General features: G+C 41.8%; 1 protein-coding gene and 1 pseudogene across 1 annotated transcript in view; both read right to left on the bottom strand.

Annotated features, from left to right (window-relative positions):
• AP5Z1 (adaptor related protein complex 5 subunit zeta 1) overlaps positions 1–26,069 on the bottom strand; it is a 158,093-nt gene that overhangs the window by 18,582 nt on the left and 113,442 nt on the right. The gene's annotated exons all lie outside the window — the stretch shown is intronic.
• Positions 1,174–25,254, bottom strand: LOC144785203 (arf-GAP with coiled-coil, ANK repeat and PH domain-containing protein 2 pseudogene; annotated as a pseudogene).

Below are 26,069 nucleotides of genomic sequence, written 5' to 3'. Positions count from 1 at the left end.
AATTAATATTATTTTGGGAAAATAACTTTTTCAAAACACGCAGTTTTTGTTTATTTCGTTATCTTCAAGAAGTAAAACATGTACCTACAATTGTTTGCATAACATTTCCCTTTAAGTTGGAAGAACATTCCTATACCATTTTGAAAATGGTAAAATTCTGTACTAATTTATTTGCATTTTCTAGTCATTGTTGACTAGGACATGAAAACTACAATTAGATATTGAAAAGCTGCCATCTAGAATAGAAGTGTAACCAATTTTAGAACATGTACTGGTGCTTTTTTACATGGAAAAGAGGTGCCAGAATAGATCTACAGTACGTAGCATGGCATCTGCTTCACGTAGGATTTACTTTCTTCTTTCATAAAACTTTATTTTGGTCAAGCAACCACAAAAGCGTGCATAGAAAAACAGCATGTTAAAATTCATGTCACTTTAAAATTATACAGTAATTACCATACTTGTTTACATGGATCTAGTTACAGCACCTGGATGGATCTAACAGTAGTAACAAATATACAATGGCACCTCACCTATATACAATAATTCTTGAGCTCATGTAGGTTGAGTAATTACAAAGACAGAGGCACTGGCTGATGGAACAAAGCCCTGATAGAAACCCATGAATATTAACAGTCATGGTCCAAATAGTATGAAATTGTCTAAAAATATAAAATAGCCATGCAGTGTCAGTTCCTTAGTACACGTTATGACTAAATAAAACCAGACAGTGACTTATACTTCTAAAAACATGCCGGCTTTATTGTTTTTGTGTGAATTGAAGCTAGTGAGGAATAAAAATTCTTTGCGGGACCTACAGTTTATGAGGATTTATAGGATTTACAATGAGAAGCCTTCAAATCTGTTTATCCTTCCGCCGAGGTACCAAAAGGTGAAATACATGGACAGTCAGACCATGTGGTAACTTGATACATTTAAACCAGGGAGTACTTTGCTAGACTGGCTGCTGAATTATCCATAATTTCTGGTGCACTGTGGTCTCTTTCTGCATATAAAGGACCCTAGATTCATTGTGTCAATCAAATGCTGTAGGAGGTCCCAGACTGTTCGGTACTTAAACTAATGTTCCCAAGTCAGGTAATGAGCTAGGGACCAGGCACTTTACTCTGGAAGCACCAGGTGTGGGTAAGGACAAGAGTACACTTTTCTCCTCTACATCTCTGAAGACTTTGGTGTATCGGACGGCTGGAAACGGTTTAATTTCTCATGAATATTGGATGCCATCTGTGAAAAATCACGGAATATGTCCCGGTAGGTCTCGTCATCTGGCTGTCCATATAATCCTTCAGATACCCTCATCTCCTCATTCATTCTTTCCACGCGCAAGAGTGTTACAATATCAGCATTTGCAGCTTCAACTGCTATAGTCAAGGGGTCTTTTCCTTCTTCATCTTTGGTGTGCTGATTTGCCTCACTTTTCAGAAATAAGCAGACTTGCCCAGTGTGCCCTAAAACTGTTGCATGATGCAGGGGTCCTCTGCCATACAGATCCATGTGATTAACATTGGCACCATTCTGTAGCAGGAACTCACAAGTGACCAAAGAACCCCCATGCACAGCCTGAATGATTGGTGTTGTGTTGTTTTCCTCTACATTTACCCAGTTAACATCTGTGCCATGTGCCAATGATTCTGCCATATCTGGAAGGCTTTTCTCATACGCAGCTCTATAAAGGTGCAGCTCTTGATGGAACTTTTTTGAATCCTGAAATACTGAAAAATCTCGCTTCACGACTTCTAGGACTGGTTCATACAAACTGTTTGAGGATACAGTAGAGGCAAGAAGTTCATTACTGCCTTCTGAACTGAAGTGGATTACACTGTCATTGCTTTTCACTGAACTTCTGGAAGATGTTGAGAAGTGATCCTGTGATGCCAGGGACTTCTCAGAACTACTGAGGTCTTCGTTCTTGCACTTGGAATAAGGCCTTTTCTGTCCATCAAGAGGGTGTGTAGCAACGTAGTCCTGATTAAAACTGTTTACGAAAGAAAAGTCTATTGCTACATGCACCTTACAGGCTGATTTTGAATATATTCATTTCGAGGAAATAGCATAGCAGCTTTATTGTATGCAGTAAGGCGTAATAAAGCAACAAATCGTCTTGTTGATATAGCATGGAACAAGGCCCAAATACATTTTAAAAAAATTATAGAAGAGGTGGGGACACGAGTAGGTAAAAGAGGTTCTGGGCTGCTCCAACAACCACATCAGATACAAGGCCCAAACAAACATTATCATAAAGAACAGCGGTTTTCAGGGGAAAGTCTGGACATTTCTAGCCAAACGTAATAAACGCAGCAACATTAATCAGGAAACCTAGATGACGAGGCAATCTCTTGCAGTCTATGAATGGCTTTATTTCAATTAAAGAAGGTCTAAGAGAAATAAACAGGTCCGTCTTCCCTCCACAACAAACTGAATGAATCAGCGGTGGACTGGGGAAGGGTAAAGTGAGCCTAACACTGTTCGATGAAAACATACAGCTGCACTCATACTCTCACCTCCTAGCTTAAACCCTACACCGGGCTAGGGGCCCGCAACGTGTTATTTCCCCAAAGCCTCGTCAAACCCCTAAAGAAACTGAAGCACTTTTGAGGATCCTACACCGGGCTAGGGGCCCGCAACGTGTTATTTCCCCTTTTGCGCTCCAGTCTCTCCTGCAACAGTGAGTACATTGTTCGTTTCACACCGGGCTAGGGGCCCGCAACGTGTTATTTCCCCTTTGCGCTCCAGTCTCTCCTGCAACAGTGAGTACATTGTTCGTTTCACACCGGGCTAGGGGCCCGCAACGTGTTATTTCCCCTTTGCGCTCCAGTCTCTCCTGCAACAGTGAGTACATTGTTCGTTTCACCCCTTGTACACCTGACCTCCCAGATTCCTGCCCTCCTATCTATAGTACACCTGGCACCCCAGTTACCCCCCCTACCTGCAGCGCACCAAGGAGGTACAGATCGTCCTGCCCAGACCCAACCATGAGGAACATACTGCCCCGAAAGACCCGGCGCGCTCCTTGTACGAGTCGAACATGTGCTCATGTTAGATACGTGAGACACGGTAGGGCGTCACCGTAGCCTGTCGAATCAGTCAACAAAGAAGTAACGCTAGCCTTTCCACAATCTGTGGCCCAACTCGGGCACTATGACTGCTTTAAACGCTCAAACTCTGCCCTCTAACAAAGCTGGCGCCTCAGCTCCATACCTTCTAGCCCACCTCTAAGCAAGGAAGTGTAGCCTGACTCACGCTATCGGAAAGCAGGGACTGTCTGCCCGATCACATGTTAACGTGATCGACGCTCCCCTGCCTTCCCGTGACCCCAGGACACCTCCAGAGCGAAACTAACAGGTACCGGAGCCACCTTCAGCCGTCAACATCGCCCTCCCTGCAATCCTCTAGTTGATGCTGAATCGTCTACAATTTGGCTGTCTTCATGGACTCTCCGGCCCCCGGACACTAGATACAACCTTGGTGAGTCGCGTCACCTAGCGCAACACCGTAACAAAACTAAGGTACTCTCACGCCCTTCCCTACCTTCAGGATGGCTCGAGACCGACCTTCCCCTTCCCCTCAAGTATTATCTACCCACCTGAAACCCCACAGCCGCAACTCCTTCACCATCATCTTCCCCCCCTTCTCTCTACTGAATCGAGACGCTCTTTCAAACAGAAACTTATCCGTCAACATAGGGAAACCCTAATCACAGACATCTACCACTCGTCTGCAAATGGTCAGACTAAGATGGACCTTATATTCCATACTGAGAGACCTGATTAATGGATCTCCGTGATCCGAACGCAACTATTTATCGCCAAAACCACATCCACTCCCCATAGTTGCAAACTTACCACTATACTCCCTTTTAGATCGGTCGGTAGAGGCTACACTACGATGACCATCTACACCAACGGCACGGTCCTTATCCAGGCCAATAACGAGAACCTTGAAGCCTTCAACGTCCTTTTCCCCACATTAAGATCAACCTCCCCAACCCTACCTCACCACGCCGCAACACCCTCTCCGCCCTCCCTCACTACTAACAGAGAAGACTATGATCCCCTCCTCCGTGATATCTTTCCTGCCTGCTACGCCCCCCTCGCCCCGTTGTCTCACAACGGGCATTTACTACCAATCAGCCACAACAGGAATCTCCAACCCCTCCTTCAATCCCCTCTTCCAACAGCCACACCTCCCCCAGTTACCGCCTCCCTCATCCCCCCACTGACAATACTTCCTCGCCTCCAGGAACCTCACGCCCCACGAACTTCATCCCAACTCACAGTCACTCAAAGCCTCCCCCTGTCCCTTCTCCTCCCCGTCCTCCTTCTTCAGTAACCCCCCTCCCCTCGAGTCTCATCCCTGCTCAGTCACTCAAAGCCCTCCCCTGTCCCATCCCCTCCCCTTCCCCCACCTTCTCCCCTGATCCCTCAACCTGATCCCATCAACCGCACCCTGATCCCTCAACCTGATCCCATGAGCCTTATCCCAGCTCACAGTCATTCAAAGCCTCCCCCTGTCCCTTCCCCACCCCTTCCTCCGCCTTCAAGAACCCCCCTCCCCTCGAGTCCCATCCCAGCTCAAGGTCACTCAAAGTCCTCCCCTGTACCTTCCCCTCCCCTTCCCCCGTCCTCTCCCCGGACCCCTCAACACCCCAACCCGAACCACAACACACCTGGCGCTACCCCAGATACCCCCATCCCCTCCCTCAACTCTGTCACAACGCCTCGTGGCTCTCGAAAACCAGATTGTCACAATCACCCAGGGCCTACTGGAGATCCTTTCTAACCTAGGTATAGCCCGCAGACCCTCCAAATGCCCCCCGCTGACAGCTCACTCCGGCAACGCGACCAGCTCTCCTAGGCCCACAGAAACCTCTAGTACCCAGGTTCATTATCCCCCCCTCAAGATCTCGGAATCCTGCCTACAGCAGACTGCAAAAACCGGAGACCCCTTCCCTAGGTCCAAGACTCATACACTCCGACACCAAACACTTGACTTCAAGGCCTTTAAGATCAGCAGCACCTATGTCAGACAGCGAAGCAGCCCTACTAGCCGCCACATACAACACCCCCGCCTTAGATTCTCCCAAATCCAAGTAATCACAGGTCACCGGAAAGTCCCTCCCAGCAGGAAACCTCAGAGATACCCGGTCCTCACCGCCATACCAAGGGAGATCAAAGATAAATCGGCCAGCACTCAGGAGCAATTCTCCAATTGCTTGCTAATCAACTGTAGATCGGCCTCACTGCACGCAACAGAACTAGCTGAAGCCATCCTCACTCACGATATTGACATTGCGTTCCTCACAGAGACCTGGCTAAATAAGATATCCCCTCCCTGCCTTGACTTGCTGGTACCACCTGGCTTCTCCCTCATTACCAAAGACAGGATAGAGCATAGGGGAGGAGGGGTGGCTATCATCCACAAGGACAGCCTTGACATCTCGGAAACCACCTCTTTTGACTACGATACATTCGAATGCCTATCCACCATCATCAAGACCAATGACAGACTCTCTACGGTGTCACCTGCTCTACCACCCCCCAGGTAAAAACAACCCTTTTGGAGAACAACTTTCCGACCTGATTGCACAAGGCGCACTCGGCGACTCCAATAACCTAATTCTTGGGGATCTGAATCTTCGCTGGAATGAGACACACAATCCCCTAATCCAATCGTTATCCAGCCTCCTTCATGATAACAACCTGCAACAACATTGCACCGAGGAGACTCATTACAAAGGAGCCACACTGGATGCTATCATCTCACAAAAGAAATCAATCACGATCAACCACATCCTTCCCGTCGACTGGTCAGACCACCACATGATCCTCTTTCATATCAATCACCCCATTACCTCACATAAACCCCCCCAAGACTCCCCAAATGGACAAGAAACCTCTCTCAAATACCCCTGGATATCCTGGATGATCAGTTAAGCTCTCTTCTTCCAGCCAATAAAGTGCACCTTTCCACCAATGAGCTCATCGACTGCTACAACTCCGAGCTAGTGTCCATACTCGACAAACTTGCGCCACTAAAGCTCAAAAGAAGCAGAGTTATCCCTTCCAGAACGTGGTTCAACGCTGACCTCACGCAGAAAGGAGAACTCCAAGAGCCAAGGAAAGAAAGTGGAGAAACAACCCAACGGCCATCCTTCGTGATCAACTGAAAGCAGCTGTTATGTTTACACGCGCCTTCTCACGTGCTATGTCTCGTGTAATCTATTGTAGGTTATTATTCAAATGTGTATGTCTCATGCCACGGCACGATCTGTCATCGGGCCGTTCAGCTGAAGACATACGGTTAAGTCAGTTGTTGTGCGCTGACCGGTGCTGCAGGATGTGTAGCTGGTGGTGCTTCCTTTTCTCCGAATAAACTTATGATTAAACCAAATTGTTGTGTATGAAACACTCAATAAATTTGGTTTAATCATAAGTTTATTCAGAGAAAAGGAAGCACCAATGCATTTCACTTTTTGGTTGATTTTACTCCTCTTGCATGCAGAGGTAAAATGCCCTATTAAATCACAATTAGAACACTTTTGTTTTAAACCAGGACAACGTTTGCTATTAGCTAAATGAGATTTGCTATTGCATCTATAACACTTCAGATTACCTTTAAGTTCTTCAGTATTACTTTTTGGGTTAAAGATTTTTTTTTTTTTTTTTTTAGAAATCCTTACTCTTATTCTCTGATTTCGAGTTAATTTTGGATACAATGTCTTTACTAACAGAAGTATATTTACCCTTGACTTGCTGTGCACTCCTACAAGAAAGTTCTGCCTTCCTCACAATAGCTATTACAAAATCTAAATTCTCATCTCCATTTATCCAAAGTCTCTCCTGGATGGTTTCATTACTTGAATGCATAACTACCTGATCTCTAATTAGATCTTGCAAGTTTCCAAATTTACAATCCAAAGCCAAAGTCTTAAGAGCAGAGACAAAATTGTCCACTGATTCCTCACTCAGCTGTTTTCTTTGGAAAAACTTATACCTTGAAATACCTATGCATACTTTCGGAGAACAATATTTATCAAAGTCATGCAATGCTTTATCAAACACATTTAAATCACCACTGGCTTGGGAAACAGGCAACTGATTGAAAGCTTTCAAACCCTCGGGTCCCAAACAATGTAAAAAAATTCCTTTTTTTTTGTGGAGGTTTCCTTTTGCCATTGCCATCCAATGTCTCAATGTAATTTAAAAAATAAGCTTTCCACTCTATCCATGGCATGCATGGAGAACTACCTGCAGCCCAATAACTTTGAGGAGGAGAAAGCGTGTAACCTTGTGCGCACATAATGGTAAATAAAGAGGATGTATTACCTTATTTAAAATAAAATATATATACACACCTTGTTCTGAAAGAAATTCTTTAGCCTTACATACACTTAAATTACTTAACTATAACTAGGTACTTATAACAAGGTACTTTAAAATGTTAAAAATACTCTAAATTTGCTGTAAATAAATATTAAATATGCTTAAGATATATAACTTCCAGTCGTTGTGTCAATAAATCCCAACTGTATCTTGCCGATGAACAGATGAACTCTGGGTAGGAAAAAAAAATGAAACGAAAAACGATGTCTCTCTGTTGCTGACTAATAAGTATTGTTGAAACAAAAGCTTCTCAATGTATGGCCAATCAGCGTCAATAGGTTTAGTCACTTCATCAGTTTCTATGTTAAAAATACAGTCTCAACGAATGGCCAATCAGCATCAACAAGTTTAGTTACTTCGTCAGTTTCTATGATGAGTGCAGGCAAGTAGCGTCCATTCACGAAGAAGTTCTACAATCCCCACACGCACGAAGAAACTCGAAGTACACCAAAACGTCACATGGAAATGAAACGCTGGTAAGATATAGAATCTTCACAACCTCGAGTGTTGTCTTTCAAAAAAAATGATGAATTTCTTAGGCATAAAGTTAACTTATCTTTTATCCAGGGAGTATTCCTCAAATCGAAACTCCTGTTTCTTGCCTTAAGTTATCACAGCGGAAATCCGTGTAGGAATCTTCAAGTCCCTAGGTCCGCGAAATTTGATTCCTCGGCGCTCGTCAAAAGATCGAGTTAAAAAAAAAAAAAAAAAAAAAGGATTTTTTTTACATTGTTTGGGACCCGAGGGTTTGAAAGCTTTCAATCAGTTGCCTGTGTCGCAAGCCAGTGGTGATTTAAATGTGTTTGATAAAGCATTGCATGACTTTGATAAATATTGTTCTCCGAAAGTATGCATAGGTATTTCGAGGTATAAGTTTTTCCAAAGAAAACAGCTGAGTGAGGAATCAGTGGACAATTTTGTCTCTGCTCTTAAGACTTTGGCTTTGGATTGTAAATTTGGAAACTTGCAAGAAGATCTAATTAGAGATCAGGTAGTTATGCATTCAAGTAATGAAACCATCCAGGAGAGACTTTGGATAAATGGAGATGAGAATTTAGATTTTGTAATAGCTATTGTGAGGAAGGCAGAACTTTCTTGTAGGAGTGCACAGCAAGTCAAGGGTAAAGATACTTCTATTAGTAAAGAAATTGTATCCATAATTAACTCGAAATCAGAGAATAAGAGTAAGGATTTCTTTAAAAAAAACAAATCTTTAACCCAAAAAGTAATATTGAAGAACTTAAAGGTAATCTGAAGTGTTATAGATGCAATAGCAAATCTCATTTAGCTAATAGCAAAAGTTGTCCTGGTTTAAAACAAAAGTGTTCTAATTGTGGTGTAATAGGGCATTTTACCTCTGCATGCAAGAGGAGTAAAATCAACCAAAAAGTGAAATGCATTGAGCAAAGTGATAACAGTGAGGATGATGGTTACTCAAATGACTCAAACAATTGTTTGTTTGTTTTGAATGTTAAAGAATCTAAAACATTTGTCTTGAATATTGATAGCGCTACCATAAAAAAAAACCAGTGTGTGACATGGTCATTGGGGGTGTTAAAATTAATATGTATGCCGACTCTGGCTCACCATATTCTATTATAAGTGAGTCAGTATGGAAAGAATCGCTTGTGAATAGATTAGGTAGCCATTTAGAAAAGACGGATATTAGTCCTGAAGGATATTCAGGTGGGAGAATAGATATCTTAGGATTTAGAACATTAGTTTTCAGGTTCAAGAATAGAAAATGTATTGCAAAGCTTTATATTTCCAAAAAAGGTCCTTCAGTCCTTAGTTGGTTTGATCAGGGAAAACTTGATATCATCTCAAACCCTAACAGTCCTAATCCTGTAATGTTGGTAGACGAGCAGAATGGTATTTCTGCAATGATGTTAAACAAATTTCCGAATGTTTTAAAAAAAAACATTGGAAGTTAACTAATTTTAAACATGAAATTCGTTTGAAGGAGAATGCGTCCCCTAAAGTACACAAAGCACGGAATATTCCTTTTGCTGTTCAAGAGGAAGTAAAAAATGAGTTGGATGCTTTAGTCAAGGATGGTATCATAGAAAGAATTGAATCATCAGAATGGGTTTCCCCCATTGTGGTTGCTAGACGGGCCAATGGCAAGGTCAGACTTTGCATTGACCTGCGCCATCTAAATAATAATATTGTTATAGATCAATTTCCGCTTCCCCGTATTTCAGAATTGCTATCATCTGTTAGTGGGTCAAACTTCTTTTCAACCATAGACTTGTCGGCTGCCTACCACCAGATAGAACTACATGAAAAGAGTAAAGATCTCACTGCATTCATCACCCCATTTGGATGTTTCAGGTTTAACAGGATACCTTTTGGGTTGGCGTCGGCAGCGGCCATTTTTCAAAGGGTAATGCAAGACATTTTAGAGAATTGCAAAGAAGCTGTTTGTTTTCAAGACGATATATTAGTATTCAGTGACCGCAAAGAAAAACACATTTCTGCCTTAGAGAATGTCTTGGATGCACTTAACCGACATGGTCTTACTATCAAGCGTGAAAAATGTACGTTTGGTGTTCATTCGGTAAATTATTTAGGCCATGAATTATGCGAAGAGAGAATTAAACCTAAATCTGATCTGTTGGAAGCCATTAAGTCTGCACCGCATCCCCAGTCTAAAGATGATGTGAGGTCATTTTTAGGGTTAGTTGAGGTCTACGCTAAATATGTACCAAATTTTTCTTGTAGAACATTTAACATTAGACAGCTGATCAAGAACAGGGTTACCTTTTTGTGGTCAGAGGAGTGTGAAAAAGAATTTAATGATGTGAAAAGTGCAATATGTTCTGCTACTGCTCTTTCTTCTTTTGATCCTTCTTTGCAAAATATTATCACCACGGATGCAAGCTCAAAAGGGCTAGGTGCGGTACTTGCACAAAGAACCAAAGGTGGTAAAGAACTCATTATTGCGCATGCTTCCAGAGCTCTCACTCCTTCTGAAGAGAAGTATTCCACGATTGAGAGGGAAACTTTAGCATGTGTGTGGGCACTGGAGCACTTTAGGGTGTTTGTATGGGGTAAGGAGTGTCTATTGAGAAGTGACCATAAACCTTTGGTATGCTTACTTACTACGGAGGGCATATTAAGAGCCTCTGCACGCATTGCATGTATGTCAATGCGTTTACAGGATTTTATTTATGATATACAATATGTACCAGGGAAAGATAATGTTTCTGCTGATTTCTTGTCTAGGAGGCCTTTACCCATTCAGGAAGATCTATACAATGAGTAGGATGATTTTCATGCTGCCATGGTTCATGATGAAGGCCCTATGTCGATTGATCAAACTCTATGGCGAAATAAATTTGAGGAAGATGAGATTTTGAGAAAAGTTGCAGACTGCATTACTGGTGTTTGGCCTGATAGGAAGTATATCAGTTCAGAGCTTATGAGTTTCTGGGAAGTAAGATCTGAACTTTCATGTGATGGCAATATCATCAAGAGAGGTGAACGTATTGTTCCACCCAATGGTGTAAGAAAAACCATAATTCTACAAGGTCATGAGGGCCATAGTGGTATTGTCAGGACTAAACAGCAGGTTAAGAATTTATTTTGGTGGCCAGGCATGGATTTGTTTATTGGACGTATAGTCAGGGAATGTGTTATTTGTGCAAATTCTGACAAGTCTTTGACTACGCTTAAACCCAACATGGGTGAGCACATTATTCCGGACAATCCGTGGGAGACCATTGCTATGGACATTATGGGTCCCATTGGTTGTGACTCAAAGTATATCATTGCAGCTATTGATATTTTTTCTAAATGGCCAGTCATCAAGGTTGTTGAGAAAATAGACACTGACTCTGTAATGTGTTTCTTAGATAGAGATTTTACTGAAGAGGGTTTACCGGTTAGGCTCATAACTGACAATGGAGTACAATTCAATTCTAACAAGGCTAAAGATTACTTCGCAAGATTAGGAATAATACATTCCACTACTTCTCTATATAATCCCAGTGGAAATGGGGTTATAGAAAGATTTAATAGAGTTCTCAAAAGTGCAATAAAATCAGTTGGAAATGAAGGCACGAAATGGGAATTGGAAGTTCTTAAGAAAGTGCGGATGTATAGAACCACAGTGAATTCCATGACTTGAAATCATGAGGGGAAGACTTCCTAGAACTAAGGTGAATCCGTCATGGTTAGTTAAATCCACCTCTTCCAATGTAGATTTAGAGAAGGTTAAAGAAAATCTTGCTCATACTCATAGTATTAATAAGAAATACTTTGATGGGAAATTTGGTTCTAAAGTTGATCCAAAAGTGGAAGTTGGCATGTTGGTTAAAGTAAAAAATCATTGGAAAGTTAAAAAGGGAGAAAGTTTGTTCATGGGTCCTTTTGAGGTCAAGGAAGTTTTGAAAAATTCAGTAAGGTTGTCGGATAATAAAGTATGGAATCTCAGCAGGATTGCTATTCTTAAAGCTGATAAAACGATTTATAACAAGATTTTTAGCTCGAACCATTCAGATTATTCTTATTTAGATGATGATCTGGATTGTAATGCAATTCGTGATGAAGATGGAACAATGGTCAGTAGTCCAGGTATGGGGGGGGCGATTCTTGTCAAAATGTAAATATTCAGTCTGCTAATAATAATGATGTCATCTCGCAGAAAAGAACAAGGAAACCTAAGTGGATGCCTGATTTCATTTCTTTTGTCAAAGGAAAATTGGAAACTTAATATGAAATTGTATTTGAAGGGTTTTTTTGTGTTTTTTTTTATTTCTGCTTATTTATTTGTTTTGTTTTATTAAGGGAGGAAGGTGTGTTATGTTTACATGCGCCTTCTCACGTGCTATGTCTCGTGTAATCTATTGTAGGTTATTATTTAAATGTGTATGTCTCATGCCACGGCACGATCTGTCATCGGGCCGTTCAGCTGAAGACATACGGTTAAGTCAGTTGTTGTGCGCTGACTGGTGCTGCAGGATGTGTAGCTGGTGGTGCTTCCTTTTCTCCGAATAAACTTATGATTAAACCAAATTCATTGAGTGTTTCATACACAACAGCAGCCCGAAGGAAATACAACAACCACATCAAAAACAAAAAATCCAGCTTCTTCCGCGAGGCTCTGGACAAAGCCAAAAATAGACCGAAGGAACTTTACAGCATCATCAGGCAACAAACGTCCAAACCACTGTCTTCTTCTGTGCTAGCATCCAAAGATCTTTGCGACAATTTCGCCCACTTCTTCAACGATAAGATCACAAAAATGTAACTTTCACTTGACCCCAACAATTGACATCCCAAGAAGATCAGTTCGGCTGCTCCTCAGGCTCTCTCTCCCGGCTCTTTGAGCACCCCCTGGCTTAGCTTCCGCCCCCTCCCAGACGCAGAGATAATCTTGCTGATCTCGTCCTCCAAACCATCAGCTCATATCTCTGACCCCATTCCTCCCTCACTAATCATGAAAATGAAACACTCTCTTGCACCTATATGGGGCAACATCATAAACAGCTCCCTAAAAAACGGAGTGGTCCCTGACTGCCTAAAAATTGGGCAAGTTACCCCCTGCTGAAAAAACCAGGTCTTGACTCAACAGACCTGAACAACTTCAGACCAATATCTAACCTCCCTCTACTAGCCAAAACATTGGAACGCTGTGTACTCCTGCAACTGACTCATCATCTGGACAACATCAATCTCCTAGACCCCCTCCAGTCTGGCTTCAGACAAGGATGCAGCACAGAAACAGCGATGCTGAACATCATAGATGATATCCACGGATTTCTGGATTCAGACAAATGCTGCCTCCTCATTCTCCTTGACCTTTCTGCAGCATTCGATACAGTGGATCACAAACTCCTCACCAAGGCTCTTCAAGAAAGAGCTGGCCTCGGCGAAGTAGTTCTCAAATGGTTCTCCTCATTCATACACAACCGAACACAAATAATACAAATCAAGAATTTCACCTCCGAAATCCAACAGGTCAATAAGGGCGCCCCCCAAGGTTCGGTGCTCTCGCCTCAGCTCTTTAACATGTATAGGGAACCACTCTCCAAGCTACTCAGAAAAGCCAACATCCGTTTTCACCTCTACGCGGACGATACACAAATCTATCTGGAAACTTCCTCTCTCACTGACATACATAGACTAAATGAGGTACTGAAAGATCTTCAACAATGGCTGACAAACAATCACTTGAAACTGAATCCAGACAAAATTGAGACACTCCTCATCGCGAACAAGGAAGACAACCCTCAAATCACCGAATGGCTTAAAGCTATCGATGCGCTTAAAGGAAATCTTACTCTAGCCGGCTCTGTTAAATCTCTTGGCATCATCATAGACCCCAAACTAAACATGGTAAAACACATCAAGAATGCAGCCAAAGATGCTTTCTTTAACCTCAGACTGTTAAACAAGATCAAACCCTACATTCCTAACAAGGATCTCAAACTGGCCACTCAATCTCTGGTACTGTCAAGGCTAGACTATGGGAACGCAATCCTAACAGGCATCCCGAAATCGAACTTGGCACCGATCAAAACAACACTACATGCTGCAGCTAGAATGATTACCGGCATCAAAAAATCGGATCACATCTCCCCAGCACTCAAGGAACTCAAATGGCTCCCAGTAGAAATGCGTAGTAACTTCAGAACGGCCTGCCTAACACACAAAGCCCTCCATACCGGCAAACCTGAATACCTGGCAAATAAACTCAAAAAAGCAGGCCAAGCCAGGAATCTGAGAAGCTCTAACTCCTTCCTGCTCATCCTACCCAAAACCAGAAAGAAAAGAACAGCGGACTGCTCCTTCACTGGAAACGCCCCCAAAATCTGGAACTCCATCCCCCCGCACATCAGAACTATTCCTTCTTTTGTGGAATTCAAAAGGCAACTCAAATCCTTGTTCCTGATCCGCTCCCTTGGCTGTGGATAACCGGGGTCAGCAAGCAACCCCTGAACTATGTGACTACAGTGAATCCCATAACCAGAGAAGCTCGTCAACTCACCCATGTTCCGCTTACAATGTCACTCATTGAATGCTTATACTTTACATATGTTATGTTCCTGTTTATGTTTATGTTATGTATATGTTTATACAGATTTTTGTCATTCTATTACTGTAAAGCGCTCTGCTACCTCCGGGTCTTGACAGCGCTATAGAAAACTTTCTAAATAAAATAAAATAAAAATTCACAAACCTCTTTTCCACGTACTTTGCTCAGATATATGCCTCCTTTTCCAGTCTTGGACTTTCATTGCCTGACTTCTTTATTCCAAGGGTTTTCAATTCAGCTTCATATATTCGATTAATAACTTGATTTCCCAGTTCACACATCAGCTTTAGTAATTCAGGTTCCTGTGTATCTAACGTTAATAATCTTACTTTTGAAAAGTGCACACCGAGACTCCTGTGTATCCCATAACACTCAATGCACAGGATGATTCCAAGGTTGATGCTGGCCCATCGTGGATCCGCCAGACCACAATCACAGCAGACAGAGTTTCCAGCAATACACTGAATCCACTGTAATGCACTTTCACCTTTAACTAATTTTTCTTTCACCTCGCTGCCAGAGTCTAGACTTCCTGTGGAAGGTGACGACTTTTTATCCAGCTTCTCTGTCTCATCACTCTTTTCTCTGTATGCTGTAGCAATACCAGTTTGGACAGCTTTAATCCATGCCTGTTGCAGCTTTTCTGAGTCAGCCTGTAGCATATGGCTCTTTGTTGGTGTGCATTTTTCTATGTCTTCAAAGTGTTTAACTGTGCAGAGCCGTAAATCTTCGACAACCACTGTTGGGTTAACTTTCATTTTTTTCTGATATACCAGTTGGTTGTTTTGTATTGATCACCAGCGCCTGTTCCAAGTTTTAAAGGCATTACTGGCCCTTTTGAAGCGATATCCTTCCATTACAATGCCATTAGCAGCATCAACATTGTATTCAAGTCTGAGATCATCGTTGGTGAAATCCTTTTGCTGAATACTGGACTGTTTTTGTTCCATGTCCCTCTTCTCCTTTACTGCATCCACAACAAGCAGATCCAACTGTGAACCAAGCTCTTTCATGTGCAGTTCAAGTTCAATGAAGAGATCATAGCCCTGGTGGAAGAAGCCTAGATGTGCGTACATGAAGGATAACATTGATTTCAAAATTTCAGACCTCCGCTTTGACTGAAGAACAATGATTTGAAGGACGTAGTCCACAGCTATGTGCCGAAAGCATTTTATTTTTGCATTTAAGATGTTGGTTGCCTCCTCCACCTTGTGCAGTTTTGTTCTTTGAACTTGGGCAGTTTTAATTAGTGAGTTTTCTTTTTCTTTACTGACCGTATCAAACTGCTTCTTTGCATCTTTGAACTTTTGAAGATCATCCTTAATAAATATCTGGAGCTGTGTTTTAATGGATCTCTGAGCTACGTCAAACAGGATTGTGTGATAATTGGTAATTTCTTGTAGGCTGTCTGAAAACTTTGTCAAGCTAGACTCAATCACCACATCCTTGCTTGAATACTGTGCGAGGTCCCGCATGACATTCATAAATTGCTTGGTGGTAGCAGTGTGGTATTCCATGTTCATGCCACGCTAGTGGTTCTTAGAACCTGTGAGGTCATGGTAGAATGTGGTCATGAGTTAGCAGTTGCTGAAGGGAGCGGGTCGTTTCTCTAGCTGTTCCCTGCTGTGGATGTCAAGTTGTTCTTCCTAAATAAAGCCTACTTGGAATCTTATTGTTCGTGGACCCAATTTCTACACAATTCTTGGCGACGATCGGGAGCAACAATTTTCAAGAATAACAAGGTTTTCTAGGAAACGAGGAACAAGTTCACTTATCCTTCGTTTTGGATCATCGCTCTTCAACTGGAGTTGAATTCGAGCTCAAAGTCTACTCCGATCCAATTCTTCAATTTGACTACGTTCACCGGATCGGTAATATTTTTTTTAGTCATTCAATACTTTAATTGGTTCTATCTCCATTGCCGTTGGTGAGCGCGCTGCTCAAACTCACCTCAGCGTTTTCTCCTCGCGCGCCTTTCACCTGCGTGTCTCCGAGCTTCGCAGGAAAGCGCAAAGCATTGTGGAACATTGCGAGGCATTGTGGGAGATCGCGAGGCATTCAGGGAATCACCTCTCACCTTGTCTGACGCGCTGACGTCATTTACGTGCCTCCCATTTGTTTTTTTTTCTCAACATCTGAAGCCTCTTACCATCATTTCCAATCTCCCATTCATCATAAGGTATTTCTTTTGCTTCGTTCTACAAAAGACTTGGAACACTCAATAGACTTTAATTTTTGTTCTATTCAGAATGTCTAATATTGCAGCTCCTCCTCATTTTTTACAGTCTGCTGGTGATCCAAACATTGAGTGGGATTTATGGTATCCAATGTTTATGGCTTATGTTGATGTTCTTGAAAAGGATGGTTGCTCTGCCAAGCGCAAACTAGCCCTTTTGAGACATTGTTTGGGGGGTACTGGTATCAAAGAATTTGACAATCTTCCTCCTATTGATGAAGCTGGAGATATTGATATTTTTGAGAAAGCTATCAGACAGATGAAAATTCGTTTTGGCAGGAAAATCAACACAGTTATGGAGAGGTTCAAGTTTTATTCTCGTGTACAGAAACAAGATGAATCCATTGAGGATTATGTTTCCGCTTTACGTTCCTTGGCTTGTTATTGTGCTTTCGAAACAATTTCTTATGAACAAGTTCTCAGAGACCAAATTATAATGCGTACTAAGAGTAAAAAGATCCAAGAGAGACTTTGGTTAGGCACTGAATCTTCTCTTAGTGCAGTAATTAATATTGCCAAGGGAATTGAGCAGTCCGAATTATTTGTATCTGAGATCCGAGGTACTACTTCTGCACCCAAACCACAAGTTACTGAACCGGAAGTTTCTCTAGTTAAAAGCCAAGTATCTTCTAGTTCTAAAGGTGTTTTCAAGAAAGACGTTGATAAGAAGTTCATAGATAACAAGAACTTTTCTGATAACAAAATTTTTCCCAAAAGAAATATTGCATGTTATAGGTGTGGAAGTCCTAACCACCGTGGCAATTACAGGGGATGTCCTGCTTGGGATAGAATATGCGTAAAATGCAAGAGAAAGGGACATTTTGGTAATGTTTGTCGCTCTCTCCAAAAAATTTACTACATTTCTCAAGAAGAAGAAGTTCTCAATAGTTTTAATTGCATACTTTCTTTTGATGAAGTTGAACGCAAACAATTTCCCTCTTGGCCCATTTTAATTGACAACATTTTGTTGTGGATGAACAGCACACCGGAGATCAGGTAGGTGAAGAAGGCAGGGTTTATTTAAGATAAGAAACAAGTACAGAGCCTCCTGCCTCAGCAACCGCCAGGTCGGAATGAAGGGAATCTGGAATCGACTGCATGTAATGCATGATTCCAGATTCCACATTCCATAGTCAGAGGCAGGAGCAACATAGAGAATACAACATATCCTCTCTTCTTAATAAACAAAGAATAAACCATATAATTACAAACCAATGACATGAAAGAAGCATGTAAACTTTACACTTGGAATAGAATACTTTGTAAAATGAAAACACACTGAGGAAGCGTGAACATAAACTAAGCAGGAAAACTACTGATGACAAGAAGGAATGGCAATGAATGCATTATACAAACAAAATAAAACTTGTAATACATGAATACTCATTACCCAATCCTAATCTATAGTGTAGCATGCAATGATCAATCAAGAAGAGCAAATAGGAGAAGGAGAGAGAGATGAGAGTAGGGATTAATACAACACAAAGTTATCATACTTCCTGGGAGTACTACGCTGTCTTGAGGAACGAGGATCTACTTGTGCAGGCACACTGACTCGCTCGTTAATTCGCTCAGATCCACTGGGGATGATTTTGGGATTGACCGTGACTCTAGGACCATTGGAACAGGAAGCACTCTCAGAATCAGACGAGGCATTCTTGGCAACACCACCACTCCCTTTCGCAAATCGAGCAATCCTTCTAAAGTTCCAATTCTGGCCATTCTCAAGAACAACATGCCATTTGTGCACCTCTTTGACTTTAAAAGGATCTGAAAACTTGTTCGCTCCAGACTCCTTTCTACCTAATTTAATTTTGACATAATCGCCAACATCGACTTTACCAACCTTCTCTTTGAAGCAACATCTGTCATGCATGGGATTAACATTAGGAGAACACTCAAACCCTTGAGACTTAAGTTCCAACAACCACTGAGGAATCATCTTGGTCTTGGGAATTCTACCTCGCATGGTCTCAAAGGGAACTTTATTAGTCACACTATGAACTGTGGTATTGTAAGACCAAACAGCTTCTTCCACAGCACTACGAACATTTCGTTGACCTTGCAAAGCCAGTTGAATAACACCCTTAATCAGTCTGTTCATGCGCTCCACAATGCCGTTCCCCTGTGGATTATATAAAGACGTATGCATGTGTCTAATGCCATGGTTGGAAAGAAAAATTTGCATGGAGGAAGATGTTAATTGTGTACCGTTGTCTGTCAACAATACACACGGAAAACTTTCTTTCATAAAAACCGACCTAAGATACGCAATCACACTCTCCGTGGTTATGTTTTTCATGAACTCAACACTTAACCATCGAGAACACACATCTACTAAGACTGTCGCAAACCGACAATCAGCAGGCAAGTAGTCCATGGGACCAATAAAGTCTAAACAGACCTTGCTCCAAGGTAAATATTCGCAGCTGGAGATAGACCCCAAGGGACGTGAATGTACCTTTAATCTTTTTTCACTCTCCTTGCACATCATGCAGTTCTCCACCCAACGCCTTACATCATCATCTAGACCTGGCCACCAAAAGTTGGTCTTGAGGCGTTTACTAGTCATGCTCTGACCGAGGTGACCTTCATGGGCCAGAGTAAACAACCTCTTCTTCAGTGGATTAGGAGGTACAAATCTTTCACCTCGCAAAACAAAATCGTCAGAGCTACCTACACTAAGCTCCTCCTGTACCTGTATGAAACTGCGTAAAGAAGATTTAATGTCACCTTCACGCTTCCACCCCAGCCGGATGGCACTAATTAATTCTGAAAAATCAGAATCAGCTAAAACAGCTCGATGCCACTCTTCTCTAGATATAGAATTAAAACCATTTGAGCAAACGTCACTGAAATCATCAACCAAACACACAGTCTCATCATCAAAATCATAGCACTCCCCACAATCAACAGGGAGACGGGACAAGCAATCTGCTTGAACGTTCTTCCAACCAGAGATGTGCTGCAACGAAAAATCATACTCCTGTAACTTTGCAGCAAACCTCATGAGACGAGGAGAACCTTTACTCGCACCCCCAGGTGAAAGTATTTTGAAGAGGGGCTTGTGATCTGTTCTCAGTGAAAAGTGTGAGCCCCATACATACATACGAAAGTCCGACACACCCCAAACAGCAGCTAACGCTTCACGTTCTATGACCGCATAATTGCGTTCTGAAACAGTTAAGGTGCGTGAAGCGAAAGCTACTGTTTTCTCTGTGTCACCCTTCCTCTGAGAAAGAACAGCACCAATGCCATAAGCACTTGCATCGACAGTTACAAATGTATCTCTACCCGGTTCATATGTGGAGAGAATACCTGCATTGACGATCTCTAACTTGATCGTTTCAAAGGAATCAGATTGTAGAGGACCCCAGTCAAATTGAACACCTTTCTTGAGAAGTAGTCTCAAAGCTTCAGTCTTGTGAGAAAAATTGTGGACAAACTTAGAATAATATTCCACTAGCCCCAGAAACTATTTCAATTGCTCTTTGTTCGAGGGAAGGGGAGCACACTTGATGGCTTTCAACAAATCTTCCTTGGGTTTGACACCTGCATGTGATATAGTGTAACCTAGGTAATCTATTTCTGTTAACATGAACTGGCATTTATCTTTTCTAAGGGTGAGGCCCGCATCATAAAAGATATGCAACACCTTGGCTAGGTTATCGTTATGTTCAGATTCATTAATCCCTGTCACTAAAACATCATCTTGAAAATAATGAACGTGCTTCAAGCTCCCAAACAAAGAATGCATCATGCGTTGAAATACACTGGCTGCGGAAGCCAACCCAAAGGGTAATCTTTTAAATTGGAATATTCCCTCAACAGTGATAAAAGCAGTAAGTTCCCTGGACTTAGGATGAAGAACTACTTGGTGATATGCTGAGCGAAGATCTAGTTTACTAAAAAATTTCGCCTTGTCCATTAACAGTACCATTTCGGAAATATTAGGGAGCGGGAATTTATCCACTACTATGTTCTGATTAAGGGACCTAAGGTCCACACAAAAACGCAGTTTTCCATCCTTTGTTTTAGTAACTACAACAGGCGAAAGCCATTCTGAAACTTCTACAGGCTCTATAATATCCTGTTTTTGCATGTCATCTAACATGTCCTTCACTTCTTTGCGAATGGCAATGGGTATTCTCCTGAGAGTGTGTCTTACAGGAGAGGCGTCCTTTTTCAGTTTAATTACATGCATGTAACCACCCAACTTGCCCAAATCTGTGCGAAAAACGTCCGCAAATTTATCCAAAATAAAGTCAATACTATGACATTCATCAATTACTAAAACACTTTCAGTTGAACGCGGGTCTAAAATAATGTGTAAATCGTACTGTTGTATCCAGCCCAAAATTGCTGGGCCGTCATCCGAAATGTATACCTTACCATAAGAACATCTGCCTTTAAATTCAAATGAAGCATCCATAACGCCCTTAATGTTGATAATTTGTCCACTATACCCTTTAGGAATTATGTCACTCACATGAAGTGTCACATCGGGCCAGTGTTTTTTGAATGACATGGGAAATATGGAATGCATGGATCCCGGATCAACAAGTAGCGTTATGGTAGCACCATTTACAATAAAATTGGCTTTCGGTCTCTGGAGACCAACACAAAGGCACGTTCCCATATCATCACAACCTTCAATGCATAAAGACATTTCATTGGGAACATATTCATCATCTACAAAAGCAACCTTATTCACAGAAGGCGACCTGCAGACCTTGCTAATATGGCCCTTCCTTCCACATTTCATACAGGTTTTGTCTCTGGCAAAACACCCTGCAAAGTCAGCTGCGTGAGCCATGCTACCGCAGCGAAAACAACCCATATATTTGTTTTTCCCAACAAAACTAGTATTTCTGTTTCTCTGTCTAAAATTGGATAATTTGGGTTTAGCATCAGTTGCAACAAAGTTCCTAGGCTTGACATCTGCGGAAGTGAGATTCTTATCCGTTTTGTTCACGACACATATAGAATCATCCTTGTTCACATCCAAGCTGTGCATTTCTTCCATGCATTTGTCGGCTTCTTCCACTACTTTTGCAATGGCTATGGCCTCCGTTAAGCTTGGGTTCTTTGCAGCCCAAAGTTTTTGTTGCATCCTTTTGTTCTTGCATTGGACGATTAATTGGTCTCTGATCATCTGATCAGTCATGGGTCCAAAATCACACTTAAGTGAAAGTTCCCTAAGTCGTGTAATCATATGATCAACGGATTCTTTATCTTTTTGAGGCATAGTGTAAAACTTGTGTCTCTGCATGACAATGTTCACTTTCTTTCCGAAGTATTTCTCAAGTCTCATTTTCGCTTCCATATAAGGATTATCGACTATCTCACCATCTGCACCACGTAATTCAGGTAAAAACTTGAATGCATGTTGACCACCCTTGCCTAGTGAATTTAGTAAGATTGCTTTCTTCCGCGACAAGGGAAATCTAAGGCCATCAATGGCTTCAAGATAATTTTCAAAGACACCAATCCATTCCTCCCATTCTAAGGTTGGTGTATCTCCTTCGGCTAAGAATGGGGGAGGAGGTGCAATGGTGGAATTGGCTGTCGTGGCCATAGCAATGAGAAACTGTAGGGTGATCAATGCGGAATTAGGCTGAGGCAGGAAATGTTGTAAATTCAATAAGTACGTAGACAGGTCAATGTAACGTAGAACGGTTGCATAGGATGAATTCGTTCCTTGAATAAGTTTGTAGAGTCTTAGTTATTATTTGGAAAGTAATGAAATAAAAGGAAAGAGAGAATTTTTTTTATTTTTTTATTTATTTATTTATTTATTTTTATTTTATTTTCCACCTATATGTAATAATATATAGTATTTTGTCACTATTAGAATAAAATACGAAGAAAAATAGTCTTGCACCGTGTCTTTTATCTTCCAGTAGTGGTTAAAACGGTTATAGTAAGTCTTTGTGACGTGATTGGCAATAACACACGTCGTGGTTGGCAAAATGAAATTATTATTTTTTTTTTAAAATGGCCGCCGTGCGTTCTGTGAGGACGTAATGAAGAAATGCGTGCAGCGTTGAAGGGCTTCAGCGCGAGTGAAGGTGCACGCGATGCTTGTCCTCAGCGCGAGGTGTGCGCGATACTTTGCGTTGCCTGGCAACGGGTGTTCGGGGAAGGCCGTTAAATGGCCGTTAAATGGCAAAAATGATTTTTCGCTAAGGAGCGGAAAGGGCAGGGATAGACTCACGGCAACCTCAGACAACAGCGGAGCAGTTCCAGGATGCGCACCACGTCGCAGAAGGAGCACCAGCAGCACTTCGAGTCCAGCACAAGACGCGATGACTGAGGGCAGGCAGGCAGCAGGAAGCCGCAGGGTTCGCAGGATCGTCGCCAAAATGTTGTGGATGAACAGCACACCGGAGATCAGGTAGGTGAAGAAGGCAGGGTTTATTTAAGATAAGAAACAAGTACAGAGCCTCCTGCCTCAGCAACCGCCAGGTCGGAATGAAGGGAATCTGGAATCGACTGCATGTAATGCATGATTCCAGATTCCACATTCCATAGTCAGAGGCAGGAGCAACATAGAGAATACAACACATTTCTATTGAGTTAATGATAGATTCCTGTTCTTGGTATACTATCATTGGTTTGAAGTTGTTCAATGATTTGTGGAAAAACAGGGAATTGTTAATATCTGATATTCAACCCGGAGGTTACACTGGAAAAAAAATAAGCCTCGAAGGTTTCTTTTGGGCTACTATCCAGGTCAAAGATAGAGTCACCAAAGGGAAGGTGTATGTGGCTACTAAGGGTGTAGCTATCCTGGGGTGGCCACATCAACACGATTTAGGAATCAAACTTGATCCCAATTCAAATCCCCCTGTCTGTTTTACGGATTTGAATGTACATTCTTTGTCTGAAACTAGTTCTTGTGAAATTCCAGAGGATTCCGTTTTTGTAAACAATCTTAAGTTGAATTTTCCCGAAGTGTTTTAAGATACTCTTGGAAAATGTTCTAATTTTAAACACAAGATAATTCTTAATGAAGATGCTGTCTCGGTTAGACATAAGGTTAGAAATTTTCCTTTGGCCTATAGAAGTAAACTTAGAGAAATTTTGGATGACCTTATTTTAAAAAAAATAATTGAACCTGTTGAATCTTCCCCATGGGTTTCTCCCATCGTTTTGTCACTTAAGAGTTCAGGGGATCTCCGCTTATGTGTTGATCTTCGCAGCTTGAATCAAGAAATCTGGGTTGACAAACATCCCCTACCCAATATTCATGAATTAATTTCTTTCTGGTGCCACTGTGTTTTCCACAATTGATTTGGCCAGTGCATACCGCCAGGTGGAATTGCACGAAGATTCTAAAAAATTAACTGCATTTGTTACCCCGGAAGGTAGGTTTCAATATTTGAGGATGCCTTTTGGGCTGGCTCTGTTTTCCAACGTTTGATGAAAGAGTGATTAAAGAATTGTAAAGGTGCAATAGCATTTCAAGATGATATATTAATCTTTGGCAAAGATTTTCAAGAACATGATTGTAATCTACATTCTGTTTTAAGTAGTGTACAAGAAAAAGGTCTTACTTTGAAGTTTTCCAAATGTAAATTTAGACAGTCTAATGTTGAATATTTGGGACATGAAATTTCTAGTGATGGCATCAAGCCCAAAATCAACCATGTCAAAAGTATTACCTCAGCTCCTGTTCCCACCACCAAGGAGCAGTTATTATCCTTTCTTGGTCTCACTGAATTTTATGGAAAATTCGTACAGAATTATTCTACAATTGTTTATCCTTTACGATCTTTACTAAAAAAACAAGCAACATTTGTATGGAATAATGACCAACAAGTTTCTTTTGACACCCTCAAAAGTAAAATTGTTGAGGCCCCTTTCCTAAAACCATTTTCAGTTGCCAAAGAATGTATTGTGAGTGTAGACGCTAGCAATGTTGGCCTTGGTGCAGTTTTGATGCAAAAAGATACATTTGGAGAGTATGTTGTCTCTTATGCTTCGAGAACTCTGCATGGTGCTGAGTTTAATTACTCTACAATAGAGAAGGAGTTACTTGCTTGTACTTGGGCGGTCCAGCATTTCCGCCAATTTCTTTGGGGTACCAAGTTTTCTTTGAGGACAGATCATAAACCTCTTGTCAGTATGTTATCAGCAGGTGGGGGTAGGATTCTTACTGCTCGCTTAGCGAGGCTCGCTGCCAAGTTGCAAGAGTATCGATGTGAGGTTGTTTATGTTCCTGGACGTCTCAATGTCCATGCAGATTTCATGTCACGATTTCCTGTTTGTGATAGTCCCAATATTGTGCAGTCCGAGGAATGCGATGTTGCTTTTACTTTGTGCGACGTTAACATTATTTCTGGTAATGATCATTCCAACTTGATTTCTGAAACCTTATGGGCACAAGCTATGCAACTTGATGATGTCTACAAGCACAAAAGGCCTTGCCTGCATCAATCATGCCATTCCATAAAAAAGCTTATCAAATTTCACTTCCAGTTCCATCACATCATCTTCAACTTCCTTCAAAGTGGCTCTGAAACACGAGAGTCCATCAAGCACTCCTCGAAATCAACGGTCACCTTCATGCTGTCCCCTTGGCCCCTCCCAGGTGATCAAGGTAAAGGAGGATTAAGGAGGCAGCAGCAAGATAAGGGGACCTGTGCACAGCAGTTGAAGTCTGTCACACTTCAGTTTGCCTCACGGCTGCCCTGCTCTCAGCGCTTCCTCCACTTCTGAACACAGTGCTTGATGGCAGACACTCCAGACTCCTAGATACACACAGACATAGACAACGGACAACAATGCAAGAGTCCGAGTGTCATAAAAACGAAAGATAGAATCAGATTGTCGTCCTCGGCAGAGTTCCACCAATGTATTTGCATTTTCAGCAACAAGTCAATTCATCATTGGAGGTAGTGGTCTTTAGTTATTTTTCTGTTCATAGGCAAACTTTATTTTTTATTTTTTATTGTCTAGTCACAAAGGGCGATTTTAAAGGAAGGTATCTGCAAACGCAGAGAATCCTGCTCCTCAGAGTCTTTGTCAATAAGGGTTACCTGTCTGCTAAACAAGTATACTATTGAACGTGTTACAGGTCATTTTAACCCCTCACTGATGCCTTAATAAGTACTGTGGATTCTGTAAAACAAGATGTTTATAGTGTCCGAAAATCAATAGATCAATACAGCTCTTGATTGACAGTTTTTACTTTAACCGCATGCGTGCGGGCGGAATTCCGCTCGTACGCTGACTTTTGCGAAACCGCAAGTTACGTGACGAGCTGGGCTCGTCATCAGCGTAGCAGGAGGCTACCTCATGACGAGCCCAGCTCGTCATCAGCGTGCAAGGGGTTAAGGACATTTTTTTTTGTTTCACACAGGCTCCATCCGTGGGCCTTGGA

Source organism: Lissotriton helveticus, chromosome 10, assembly GCF_964261635.1.
Source record: "Lissotriton helveticus chromosome 10, aLisHel1.1, whole genome shotgun sequence".
In the NCBI taxonomy this organism is placed as follows: domain Eukaryota; kingdom Metazoa; phylum Chordata; class Amphibia; order Caudata; family Salamandridae; genus Lissotriton; species Lissotriton helveticus.
The sequence above is the reverse complement of the archived record's forward strand: the minus strand, read 5'-3'. Positions and strand labels throughout refer to the sequence as shown.